This window comes from Mustela nigripes, chromosome 1, assembly GCF_022355385.1.
Source record: "Mustela nigripes isolate SB6536 chromosome 1, MUSNIG.SB6536, whole genome shotgun sequence".
In the NCBI taxonomy this organism is placed as follows: Eukaryota; Metazoa; Chordata; class Mammalia; order Carnivora; family Mustelidae; genus Mustela; species Mustela nigripes.
Window position 1 is genome coordinate 117,123,247 of NC_081557.1, and position 13,027 is coordinate 117,136,273.

Here is a 13,027-nt window from a genome sequence, read left to right on the forward strand (position 1 = left end):
ATAAATAGAGTAATTATTTTATTTAGCAAGAAATGGCTAATATTATCATGCTGAGTTGCAGCATGTTAACTTTTGAAATAATAATAGAGACCATGAGGTGTGACCAGAAGATAGAGACATCTCAATTTGCTAATGGCCAGATGTGGGGAGGAGGAGAATGTTTTCACATAAGCAATGTACTATAAAATTGCCATTATCTATTACAGGTAGACAGTGAGAACAGAAGTTATGGGACAGCAGAACAGGAGGTCATAGTTGACACAGGAAATTTGAGATGAATATTTGACATCAAGTCATTGAGGAGGAAATTAGTTAAAAGTATCTAGGTTGGGGAACAAGGATCCACAATGGAAACTCCAAGAAATCAGAGTGTGAGTGTACAATAATTGAATCCTTTGTCCTTCTCAGAAACTGAAAAAGATTTACCAAAGTCACAGGATCTATACATACATTTGTACATGCACCTCTATCTGGTGAACCATTTGTTCATATTCTTTGTCTATTTTACACTGTTATATTGGTATTTTTCACATTGATATTAAGGAGTCCTACATATGCTGAGGGCAATAGCCTTTTCTCTGGAATGCAGAAAAGCAATTGATTTCCTTTTTCTTCAAGTTTTTCTTAAGCCTTAAGATGCTTTTGGTCAACACTACATTGAAACTTGAACTCAATCACAAGAGGAAATTTGTGAGAAACTCAAACATATGGGGGTTAAAGAGCATTTTCCCAAAGAATGAATGGGTCAATCAGGAAATTAAAAAAGGATTTAAAAAATCATGGAAACAAATGAAAAAGAAAGCACACTGTTCAAAACTTTGGGATATAGCAAAGGCAGTCCTAAGAGGGAATATGTAGCAATACAAGTCTTTCTCAAGAAACAAGAAAAGTCTCAAATATATAACTTAATCTTACAGTGAAAGGAGCTGGAGCAAGAACAGCAAATATCATCTAAATCAAGCAGGAGAAGAGAGATAAAGATTAGAGCAGATATATCAATGAAATAGAAACCACAAAAACAGTAGAACAGATCAATGAAACTAGGAGTTGGTTGTTTGAAAGAATAAGATTGATAAACCCCTGTCCAGACTTATCAAAAAGAAAAGAGGAAGGACTCAAATTAATAAAACCATGAATGAAAGAGGAGAAATCACAACCAACACCAAAAAAATACAAACAATTATAAGAACATATTATGAGCAACAATATGCCAACAAATTAGGCAACCTGAAAGAAATGGATGGATTGCTGGAAATTTATAAACTACCAAAACTGAAATAGGAAGAAATAGAAAACCTAAACAGACACATAACCAGCAAGGAAATTGAAATAGTAATTAAAAATCCCCCAACAAGGGGCACCTGGGTGGCTCAGTGGGTTAAAGCCTCTGCCTTTGGCTCAGGTCATGATCTCAGGGTCCTGGGATTGAGCCCCACATTGGGCTCTCTGCTCAGTGGGGAGCCTGCTTCCCCCTCTCTCTATGTCTGCCTCTGCTGCTTGTGATCTCTCTCTCTCTCTTTACAAATAAATTAAAAAAAAAAAAAATCCCCCAACAAGAGTTCAAGACCAGAAGGGCTCCCAGCAGAATTCTATGAAACATTTCAAGAATTCTTGAAATTCTTCTGAAGCTCTTTCAAAAATATAGAAAGAGAAGAAAAACTTCCAAACTCTTTCTATGATGCCAGCATTATCTGGATCCCAAAACCAGATAAAGACCCCACCAAAATGGAAAATTACAGACAAATACCCCTGATGGACATGGATGCCAAAATTGCCACCAAGATAGTAGCCAATAGGATCCAACAGTACCTTAAGAGGTTTATCTACTACAACCAAGTGGGATTTATACTACATTCCAAGTAGGCTGTAAGAGTTGTTTAATATCTGCAAATCAATCAATGTGATACAATCACATAAATAAATGGACAAGAACCATATGGATCTATGCTCTATGTCTCAATGGATACAGAAAAAGCATTTGACCAAATATAGCACCCTTTTTTATTAAAATTCATCACAGTGTAGGGATAAAGGAACATCCCTCAATACCATAAAATCAATATACAAAAGCTGACAGAAAGTATCATTCTCAAAGGGGAAAAACAGAGCTTTTCCCTTGAAGTCAGGAACACAATGGGGATATTCACTCCCACCACTGTTGTTCAACATAGTACTAGTAGTCTCAGCAATCAGACAACAAAAAGAAATAAAAACCAACCAGGTTGGGGAAAAAAAAATAAAAAGAAGTCAAACTCTCTTTGCAGATGATATGATACTTTATATAGGAAACCCAAACGACTTCATCCCGAAACTGTTATAACTAATACATGAATTCAGGAAAGTGGGAAGATACAAAATCAATGCACAAAGTCAGTTGAACTTGTATACAATGAGAGAAAAAAGAGAAATTAAGGAGTTGATCCCATTTAAAATTGCACCCAAAGCCATAAGATACCCAAGAATAAACCTAACCAAATAGGTAAAGGATCTGTACTCTGCAAATTATAAAACACTCAGAGAAATTGAGAAAGACACAAAGAAATGGAAAAATATTTCATGCTCATGGATTGGAAAAACAAATATTAAAATGTCTTTGCTACTTAGAGCAATTTACACATTCAATGCAATCTTTATCAAAATACCATCAACTTTTTTCACAGAGCTGGAACAAATATCCTAAAATTTGTATGGAACAAGAAAAGATCCTGAATAGCCAAAGGAATGTTGAAAAAGAAAACCAAAGCCGGTGGCATCACAATTCCAGATTTCAAGCTCTAGTATAAAGCTGCAATCAATCATCAAGACAGTATGGTACGGGCACAAAACAGACATATAGATGAGTGGAAGAGAATAGAGAACCCGGAAATGGACCCTCAACTCTAGGTCAACTAATCTTGACAAAGCAGGAGAAAATATCCAAAGGAAAAAAGATAGTCTCTTTAACAGATGATGTTGGGAAAAGTGGGTGACCGCATGCAGAAGAATGAAACTGGATGCTTTTCTTACACCATATACAAAAATAAACTCAAAATGGATGAAAGACGTCAATGTGAGAAAGGAATCCATCAAAATCCTAAGGGAGAACATAGGCAGCAGCCTCTTCGACATCAGCCACAGCAAATTCTTTCAAGACACATCTCCAAAGGCAAAAAAAACAAAAGTGAAAATGAACTTTGGGACTTCATCAAGATAAAAAGATTTGTAAAACAGATGAAACAAAATCTAAGACAACTCATTGAATGGGAAAAGATACTTGCAAATGTCTTATCAGGTAAAGGGCTAGTGTCCAAAATCTATAAAGAACTTAGCAAACTCAACACCCCAAAAACAAATAATCTTGTCAAAAAAATGGGCAGAAGGTATGAACAGACATTTCCCCATACATACAAATGGCTAGCAGACACATGAAAAGATGCTCAACATCACTCATCATCAGGGAAATAAAATCAAAACCACAAGGAAACACGACGTCACACCAGTCAGAATGGCTAAAATTATCAAGTCAGAGAATGACAAGTGTTGGTGAGAAATTGGAGAAAGGGGAACCCTCTAACACTCTTGTTGGGAATGCAAGTTGGTGCAGCCACTCTGGAAAACAGTACGGAGGTTCCTCAAAAAGTTAAAAATAGAGGTACCTTATGACTGAGCAATTGTACTACAAAGTATTTACTCAAAGGATGCAAACATTAATCTGAAGGGGCACCTGTACCCCAATGTCTATAAAGTAATGTCCACTAGCCAAACTATGGAAAGAGCCCACATGTTTATCGATAAATGAATGGATAAATATTTATTTATAAAAATATTTACAAAATATTTATTTAAAATATTCCACAGACAATGGAATATTGCTCAGCCATCAAAAAAAAAATGAACTCTCACCATTTGCAATGACATGGATAAAACTAGAAGCTATTATGTTAAGTGAAATAGGTCAATCAGAGAAAGACAATTACCGTATTATTTCACTCATATGTGGAGTTGAGGAAACAAAACGGAGGATCATAAGGGAAGGAAGGGAAAAATAAAATAAGATGAAATCAGAGAGGGAGACAAAACATAAAAGACTCTTAACTGGGAACAAACTGAGGGTTGCGGGAGGGGAGGTAAGTGGAAGGATGGGGTAAGTGCGTGATGGGCATAGGACAGCATGTGATGTAATGAGCACTGGGAGTTATCTCAAACTGATGAGTAACTGAACTCTAACTCTGAAACTAATAATGCAATATATGTTAATTAATTGAACTTAATTTTTTTAATGTCCAAAATAAATAAACAAAAAAGGAGGCTTTTATTTAAATTTTGTCATACAAAATTAATATGCCAATAGTTTATTTTTAAATTATATATTGTGATTATAGTTTTTTAATGTTTACAAAGTATTCTTTATTTAAGATTACACACACATCATTCTTTCACATTACCTCATTTGATTTTCATTTTTTTTTATCATTTAAATGTATTCTATCTTAAATTTATTTTGTTAAAAGCATGAATTGTTTGCAAGGCTTTATTTTTCACAGATGGTTTCTTAGTTGTTCTACTACCAAAACCATTATCTCACTGGCAAACACCAGCAGAGAAAAAAATAAAGTAATATAGAATAATTTAATTATATGATCAAGAAATTTGAAATAAAGGAATTTGAGGACAACACTAGAATTTCAGAAATACACACTTTTCAAGGACTAATGAACATTTTTTAAAGATGATATGTGAAGTCATAAAATTAACACAATTAATAAAACATGAAACAGAACATAATTAAGACTTAATGCCATTTATTCTAGATCACTGGGCCACATGTATTTCATTTAGAGAAAAATAAATGCAGCAAAAAAAAATTTTTTTTAAATACAAATCTTATTTGGAAATTAAGAAACACATCCCTAATTAGAAGAGATCGGAGGAAGTTTAATGGAAATTAGAAAACCTTTAGCGTTGACTAATAATTAAGATTCTATATTGAAATTGTAGTTAGGATGAGAAGTAGAAAGAAAAGTATGACCTTGGATATTTACATTGATTAAAAGAAGGGTGAAAGTTAACTTGGTAAGAATTTACTGGGGTGCCTGGGTGGCTCAGTGGGTTAAAGCCTCTGCCTTCGGCTGGGGTCATGATCCCAGGGTTCTGGGATCCAGCCCCACATCGAGCTCTCTGCTCAGCAGGGAGCCTGCTTCCTCCTCTCTCTCTCTCTTTCTACCTGCCTCTCTGCCTACTTGTGATCTCTGCCTGTCAAATAAATAAATAAAATATTAAAAAAAAATAATTGGGTTTATTGTGATGGACATTGGGGAGGGTATGTGCTATGGTGAGTGCTGTGAATTATGTAATTATGTGAATTATGATTCACAGACCTGTACCCCTGAAATAAATAATACATTATATGTTAATTTTTTAAAAAAGGAATTGGATTTATTATGAGAAATGGCAGCAGGATAGAGTAGATCCAAAGTAAGAGGAAAGATGTAAAGCAGAAAAATTGAAGCAGGAAAAGATGTTTCTAATATAATGTGTATATTATATTAGAAAGGATGTTCTGGAAAAATGGAAAAAAAAATTTTGTTCAAGTTTTTTTTTAAACAAAATATATAATAATTAGAATGGTATAAAAAGATTAAAGATAAGATAAAAGATAAAAAAGAGGAAAATAAAAACTAATTTATGTGAGTATATTAAAAAAATCATGATAAAATGTGTAAATTCCTAGATAAAGTTTAAAATGGAAATGATAATCTGAATAATCCTACAGTTATTAAAGAAAATGGATCAGCACAAGTTAAAATATATTCTTCAAAACAAAACACAGCCATGGTGACTTTAATAATTGTGCTTTACTAAATATTATCTAAAAAATTCAAATTAGAAAAATGGGATTGAGACCATATGGAAAAATATCATGATGTATTGTTATGAGTCTGGCATAACTCATCAAAAACTAACAGAACAATAACAACAGCAAACACAACAAAATTATAGTCTAATTTAACTCATAGATACAAATTTTGTATGCATTACATTAGCAATAAAAATCAGTAAAACAGTAAAAAATAATACAACATGATTGTCTTAGTCCATTCAGGCTGCAGTAACAAAATACAACGGACTTGGTGGCTTATAAAAAACAAAAATTTATTTCTTACAGTTCTGGAGCCCAGAAGTCAAAGATCAGGTGCCAGCATGGTCAGGGAGGGCCCTCTTCCAAGTTGTAGACTTTCATCATATGTTCACATGGTGGAGTGTGCTAGGCAACTCTTGGGATTTCATCTAGAGAAACACCAACCCCACTCATGAGGATTCCACTCTCATGACCTTATCACCTTCCAAAGGCTCCACTTCCAAATACCATCACCTTTGGGTGTTATGATCTCAATAAACAAATTGTGGGGGACGCAAACCTGCAGACCATAGCCATAATCAAGTTGATTTTGTCCCAGTAAGCATATTTCAATTACCATTGCATAAATGTGTCAATGTAATTCAACAGTGAAAGGAAAAGTGTCATCTGACAATCCCAGTAGTTGTAAAGTATTAGAGGAATCCAGAGTTTATTCATGAATAATTGACAAAAACTATATATAAATGACCCCTTAACTTCATAAACTCCTGTCTATAGTGTAATCATAAGAAATACCTACTGACCAATGAACCTTTGCAAGCACGTGTTTAAAACTATTACTTGATTCTGATGCTCATTGTAATAATTTGTTCAAATATTTTTCTTTATGGCCCAACCAGTGTAGGAAGGCAAGAAAAATAAAGTTGTAGATATTGAAGAAGATGAAATAAAGTTACTATTTTTATAGATGATATAATTCATATAGAGAAAAAAATCAAAAGTATTTATAAATTATTAAAATCAATGAAAGTTAAACATTTTGACTAATGATAAAATCATTATGCAAAATCAATTCCATGATCCCAGCAATATAACATAATAAATTTTATTTTTTTAACATTAGAAATTTTAAATCGGTATTTAAATAATAGCATAAATATATAAATTATTTGGAAATACATCAAATAAAATATGAACCATATAATATAAAATGAAACATTTAATTTCAAGGAAAATATGAATACTTGTTCTTTAAGTTACCATGAAATCATCTTTAAATTATCATAAAATCTTCATATACATGGGCAGACCCTGACGAAGCTTCCTAGGTTGTTTGCTATGTTAAGAAATAAACTCAGCAAAATTATGTGACAATGTTTAGGGTCTATCTTATAGTTTAAAGTCCAATAAGACAAGACTTTGAGTTTTCTTCTAAATATGTTTAACATGAAATTATTTATCAACAACACATGTTTGAGGGAGGAATTCTGTCCTAACCTTAGCTCTGTTTGACTTTATCATTATGGGGAATAAGAGGAAGTCCCTTTCCTTCTCAGAGCGTGGGATCCCGCTTATTTGATTAGGGAGATGATTATATCACAATTAAATTTCACTTGTATGATTCTATTATTTCTTAATCCAGGTTTTACCTATGGTTTCTAGACTTTTAGAGACAATGTTAGGCTTGGCTGTGGACCTTCAAATCATTTTTTAATTTATCTGTAAATCTTAAGGCAAGAGATCCATTGGTGAGATTATGTTTTCATATTGCTGCTTGTTAGGATTTTCTGTACCAGTGGCTGCTTTTTTATCTGGGTCATGCATCAGACAAAGAGGAGATATACTTCTAATTCCAAAAAAGAAAAAATAAATAAAAAGATAGAAGGAGGGGAAGAAGGGAGGAAAAAGAGAGAGAGAAACCGTACAACAAATAACCCAATGGTAAGTGTCTATATAACAGAGTACATTTATTGTTTGGATACCATAGGGAATCATAACACTGACCCTGGCATGGTAGACAATTAAATAATATATTATATTCCTGTTCCAAAAGTACTTTCATTTATTTGCCACCAAGGATTTCCCACCTACTCTGTCACATATATACAGCCACCACTGATTCTGTAAATCTTGCTGATTCCAGATCATTCCCCCACTTTTGTCTTTGTTTTTCTTTTTCTTGGTTTGCTTTGGGAATTCCAAATATTTTTACCACCTATAATGTTCAACATTTTAATTGTTTTCAGCTTATCACAAATTTGTCTGATAAACACATTAATGCACACAAAAGGACATTTCAATTAAGAAGATCTGCCCTCCTTACAAAATATTGTTGGTCACAAATGACTCAATGTTTTTTATTATAATTCAAAATAAGAAAATTCATTATGGAACATGGGACCTTGGAGCATAGCAGTAGTAGCCACTAGACAAATCCGTAGGAGAGCTAATTACAAGAAACAAAAGAAGAAATTTTTATCTTTGTAAGCAGACAACATATATTTTTAGGACCCTCAAAAAAAGAAAAGGATAAGTTAATATTTTTTCACTGCAAGTTTAAACACATTAAAATTTTAAAATTAATACCAAAAAGTCACAATTTTTTAAAAAATGTTAAATTCTTTTGAAGTAGGTGGCAGAATTGGTGTCAATATGGGGCAATTTGAATGGAGGCATTTCTGAGGATCCTTAGAAACCATCGATGCAAATTATTTGTAAATATCTTAACAAATTTTAGCTACCGACTAAGCAAAGAAACTCCTATGGTAAATGTTTAAAATAACTAAAGGAATATTGCGTTCAGTAAATATAACTAGAGAAATTCAGGATATGTCATTTGTGATCCCATTTCAAAAAATCACTCTAAGCATTATGCAGTCAGTTACTACCCAACATTTTAAGAATTCCCTTAATCACAGCGTTAAGGAAAATATAAGCAATAGCTTTAGTTCTGCCAGAAAATCTCAAAATCAGATTTGTTGATTTAATATGTTTGGATTTGAGCTATAATCACTGAAATCTTGGGATCTGAATCTGTTGAGTAATATATATCTTAAACATTATTGATTTGCTACAATGAAACTACTTTGGCCATGCTGTGGCTCTTTTTCTGAATAGTACTAATTTTTTTGATTGATTGATCTCTGTACCCGTGTACCACCCTCTTCCTATTTCCCCCTCCACACAAGCCCCTAGGAACCACTTTTCTACTGCTTGTATGAATTTAATTTGTTTAAATTCTATGTGTAAGTGATATCTTGCAGAATTTTTCTCTCTCTGACTTGTTTTACTGAGCACAGTGCCCTCCAGATTCGTCCATATTGTTGCATACGACAGGATTCCCACCTTTTTATTTTATTTTATTTTATTTTTATTTTATTTATTTGAACGAGAGAGAGATCACAAGTAGGCAGAGAAGCAGGCAGAGAGAGAGAGGGGAGCAGGCTCCCCACTGAGCAGAGAATCTGATGTGGGGCTCAATCTGAGGATCCTGAGATCATGACCTGAGTTGAAGGCAGAGGCCTAACCCACTGAGCCACCCAGGCACCCCGGATTCCCACCTTTTTTAAGGCTGAGTAATTTTCCATTGGATATATGTGATATTTTGCTGATTTATTCATTTGTGAATGGACACAGGTTGTTTCTGTATCTTGCATATGGTGAATAATGTTGTGATCAACACTGGACTGCAGGTATCTCTTTCAGATCATGGTTTTAATTCCCTTGGCTATATACACAGAAGTGGGATTGTTGGATCATACAATAGTTTTCTTTTCAACTTTTTAAGGAACCTTCATTCTGTTTTCCATAGTGACTGTATCAGTTCACGTTCTCACCTACCATATATAAGGGTTCTTTTTTTTCCCGTGTATTCATCAGAATTTGCTATCCCTTATTTTTTGGTAATAGACATCTTAACAAATTCATGTGACATCTCATTGTAGTTTTGACTTGCATTTCCCTAATGATTACTGATGTTGAGCATTTTTTCATGTACTTGCTTTTTGTATGCTTTTTGTATGTTTTTGGAAAACGTCTGTTCTGGTCCTTTGCACATTTTTTTAATTGGGTTATTTGTGGGGTTTTGTTTTAGTGTTGCGTGAGTTCCTATACATTTTGTATATCAATCTGTTATGTGATATATGTTTTGCAAATATTTTCTCCCATTCCATACATTGTCTTTTCAGTTTGCTCATTTTTGTTTTGTTTTGTTTTGTTTTTGCTTTGCTGTTCAGAGAGGCTTTTTAAATATTGCCTTTGATTGGGAGTAGAGTTTCATATTTATTATGATATTTCAGAATAATGGTACATTTAAAAGGTTACATCTGAGTGGTGATTATCAAAAATATCTCACAAGTGTATGTAATGCTTAATATTATGTATAATGCTTAATACTAAGATGATATTATCAGAGGAATTAAACAAATATATTAAAAGATTTTAAAATTGTTATAAACAACCTCAAAATAAAAACATATAGACTAAACATGATAAAAATGGAATATGAAGGTAACTAATAACTGTGTTAATAAGTATCTATTTCATACGCATGTTAGTGGACAGCCCAAGTACCAAGTGATTTATACAAAAACTACTTCAATAAAATGTATTGACTAGCAGTGTATGTATGTGCCAGGGTCTAAACAAAGTAGGAGGCAACCTGTACCAGCTTCTCAGGACCATTTACAGAAAATGTACATAGTGTTGATTTGCAGCCGGCTGTTGGCAGGTTCCTTTGGTTTCTGTTGTTGAGTTGGGTCAGGCAGCCTCGTTTGGGTCATATAATAAGAGAAATTTAAAAGACCTCTTATTTGTATAATGGTGTGGTTTCCCTGAGACCAGGGTGTCTCACAGATTTCTTGATCATCAAAATCTGGATCTAGTACATCCTGCAATACAGAAAGGACCCTGTGGGGTGCCTGCACTTTTTCTTTCATGACATGTAATGCTTTATCTTCGCTAAAGCTGTACTTGAGCATACCCCATGGGATTTCATAAGTCCTTCAACTTACCTGGCACTGTGTAATTGCAAGGAATAATACCATGATACACATTTTACAAATCTAAATACAGATAATTCTCCCCGTTATGGTCAAGGATTAACAAGAGTGCCCATTATCACCTTTGCAATTGAATATTGTTCTGATAGTTACAGTACAGGCAATAAATAGAAATGCAAGATGCAAATATTACAATTCCTTCTGAAACCCTGATTGTATTTATCAAGTAAATTTAACAGAAGCAACTGAGAAAACTCAACTTTGAGAGAACTTAATAGAGGCCTGTGTTTAGGGTCTCTCCAACCATGCTTATGCTCTTCACTGGAGGACTCATGGAACTCAGTTATACTCATGTTGCAGTTTATTACAAAGAAAGAGCTTAAAATCAGAAAGGGGAATGTGCACGGGTCCAAGTCCAGGGGAAACCAGGAACAAATTTCCAAGTGTCCTCTCTGAGTGGAGTCACACGGACATGCTTAAAGGTCACGGCAAGGATGTATGACAGCGTGTGCAAAGTGCTGCTAATCAGACTTACCCAAGCCTTGGTGTCCAGGATTTTAATTGGGAGGTCAGACACACTGGCAGGACTGGCAGGCAACAACTATGTGGTTTCATTAGCATTGTTTTTGAATTAACTAATTTCTCTTAGAAAACCATTGGATTTTTATAGTAGGTTTGGAATTGTAGAAAATTAGCACAATCGTGTAATGAGTTCTTCAAATATAGGAAGTAATTATTTTTGATTCATTTTAATAAGTACTTTTTCAAGACATACTAACAATGCCATCCATCATTCTAGGTTGAGACTATCCTATAAACAATGCGGGCAAGTCCACCAGTCTCTTGGAATGTATATTATGCCTCTCCATTGGTGAGTAAAGGATCAATGTTAATTGAATTGAATACATTTATGGTTTTTATATATCACTATGTTAATTTTTCTGCAAGAAACCTGCAACTCTATATCAATCTCAACAAATCAAAGAAGTAATTACTGAGCATCTAAGTACATTCAAAGCAGTCCCCCAGGTGCTGTGAATATATGTGCAGTTTATAACTGAGTTAGATAAAAACAGTTAATACATGAAAAAATAAAATACATTATTTCACCTATCACAAGATAAAATATTAAGATAAATACATTATTTATTAAAATCCCTTTTTTATTCTGTACTTAGAACTCAATTACCAAAATTGCTGATACTTTAAGCAATGGTATGTGTTAGGTTTGATGATCTTTCCTTTATATATATATATGGAATCTAAGACTGGGAGAATTGAAGTATTCTGAAAGACATAAAAATAATACATATCAGAACTTGGAATAACTATTCTACAAAACTCAGGTCCCTTATATCAGTGCTTTTCAAAATATTGCCATGATGGAACACAGACCCATTCAGGGTCAATACTTTTGTGAACAACAACAACAAAACTAATTTACTAGAAATATAAAAATTTCTAAATTATGTAAAAATATAAGCCAGATTTATTAGATTCTACTTAAAACACGTAAGTGTTATATAAAAGGAGAGAAGGTCAACACTCCCCTGTAGCCCGACAAAACCTGCGTGGTGAAGGCATTGCCACTGATTTCATGGCATCTAACAGTATTTGGAGGGTCTGGCTGGCTCAGTCGGTGAAGTATGCGACTCTTGATCTTGGGGTTGTGGGTTCATGCCCCACATTGGGTGTAGATATTACTTTTAAAAATTAAATTTTAAAAATTTCTGTCAAATTATTAAATGCATTTCTAGGGGTGCCTGGGTGGCTCAGTGGTTTAAGCCTCTGCCTTCAGCTCAGGTCATGATCTCAGGGTCCTGGGATCGAGCCCTGCATCAGGCTCTCTGCTCAGCAGGGAGCCTGCTTCCCCCCTCCTCTCTGCCTGCCTCTCTGCCTACTTGTGATCTCTCTCTCGCTGTCAAATAAATAAATAAACAATAAAATCTTTTTTAAAAATGCATTTCTAAAATTTATCTCAATTGCTGTACTTTTCTCATCAAAAAATGAAAACAAATGGTTTGTAGTACAACCCTGGTCTTCAAGCCATACTTAGAAGAACTGCTTTCCACTCTGCCACATTATGGATAAATCCAGAGTACTCTGGTAGAAATTCTGAGAGATATTTTGTACAGAGGAAAAACTTCTTAGGTATTATGAAATAAGATTTGAAGGCACAAATTGTTCA

The 13,027-nt window shown here is 33.9% G+C and overlaps 1 pseudogene; it reads left to right on the plus strand.

The window, feature by feature from the left end:
- Positions 1-12,355: 12,355 nt before the first annotated feature.
- Positions 12,356-12,455, plus strand: LOC132009554 (U6atac minor spliceosomal RNA; annotated as a pseudogene).
- The last annotated feature ends 572 nt before the right edge of the window (positions 12,456-13,027 follow it).